The following is a 1,656-nucleotide window of genomic DNA, read 5'->3' as shown; positions in this document are numbered from 1 at the left end:
CCTCGTTTGGCCTAAACCTTTCTCTGTCCATGGTAGACTATCCCCTAACATGACACAGAGATCCACTTTTATGATAGGCCACTCAGTCTCAGCAGTCAACTATGTGCAGCCAACTATTCAAACTGGTTCCAACAAGGTGAAGGCAACCCCTTAGTCTGCAGAGCTTTCTAAATCTCACGTCTGCCTTTTGTAGGTCAATCACCTTTCGCTGGCCATTGATACAAACTGGCCATGTGTTGGAGCAGTGCATTTGGAACTGTTTTGGTCCATTTTGTTCTCTGCTTGCAGACTCTCAAATCATGAGCAAAGCAGGAGAGATGACTCAGCAGTTAAAGAGCGCCTGGTACTTTTGCAGAGGACTGAGTTTAGTGTCTAGCACCCAGGTTGGGTGGCTCACATCCTCCTGTAACTCTGGTTCCAGGTACCTGACACCCTCTTCTGGCCTTGGCAGGCATCTACCAACACACGTTCAAATAGATAAAATCAAATCTTAGGAAGAAAATGTAGTGATTTTCTCTCTTAGCAGGGGAGCTCCACGTGGCTCTTCACCACTGCTGACTCAAAGCTACTGTCAGAACCCTGCCTCAGAGGTGCATACTCTGATGGGACCCCCACAAAAGCACTGATCTGGGCACCAAGGGCTTTGGGGGGGGGGTCTGTCAGTCATTCTGTGCTAGTTGTGAGGCAGGTGGCCAGGGCATTCTGTGTCATTTCCATGCCTTCAACTTTAGTGTGGGAGGAGAGATCTGCAATGTGTAGTGGTCCTGCCTGTGAGATGGCTGAGAGAAAGCAAGACTTCATTTTTCTTGAAAAGCACAGCACTGATGTGCTAGGCAAGGCGGTCCCTGGAGGGTACGGAGTCCTTGTACCTGTGCCACTGTCCCATGTTTGTGACCTCCCCTTGTGCTGTCCCTGAGTTATGTCCTCAATAAGGAGCATATGGAGTGCTGGGTGTCTTTCTAGTGAGGAATCTTCCAGCTGGAGACTGGGAGCTTGTTATAAATAGCAAGACACTCCAATTAGGAAATACAAAGAATTTAGGAGCTCAGCCAGAGACAGAGAACAAAGATTGTGTGTGTGTTTCCTCTACCCCAGAAAGATACAATGCAAATATCTTTCTTTCCCCTTCTTTCCTTCTCTGTGTAGCCCTGACTGTCCTAGGACTCTCTCTGTAGACGAGGCTGGCCTTGAACTCAGAGATCTGCCTGGGTTTAAAGGTGTGCACCACCATGCCTGCTGCAGTGCAAATAACTTAAAAGCATTAACTTATTCTTCTCATACTCAGACTCTTGGCTTTCTAACTTGATGGTTATAAGTTCGCAGAGAAGTCCCAATTTGTGTTTCTGTTTCTGAATACGTGGTGTGGTTGTCTTTCTTATGCACAGAGAGCATATAATTTGAAGAGGTAGTCTTTAAAGAGAGGACAATGGAAAGGTCTAGAACCCTGGACTCCTGGGGGAAGGTTGGAAGAAGGATGACAGATGAGGGTAGGACATGGACAAATGGCGACAAATGGCCGCTGATTTTTTTCCTTGTGTATTTTTAGGAGAGGCAATCCCCCTTTCTTTATCTCGTGCCCACCCTTAGGTGCCACCACGGTTCCTCTGGGCAAGCCGATCATAACTCATGGTTAGGGTTATCTCAGGCTTCATCCAA

Source organism: Phodopus roborovskii, unplaced genomic scaffold, assembly GCF_943737965.1.
Source record: "Phodopus roborovskii unplaced genomic scaffold, PHOROB, whole genome shotgun sequence".
NCBI lineage: Eukaryota > Metazoa > Chordata > Mammalia > Rodentia > Cricetidae > Phodopus > Phodopus roborovskii.
Note: the sequence above shows the minus strand (reverse complement) of the source record.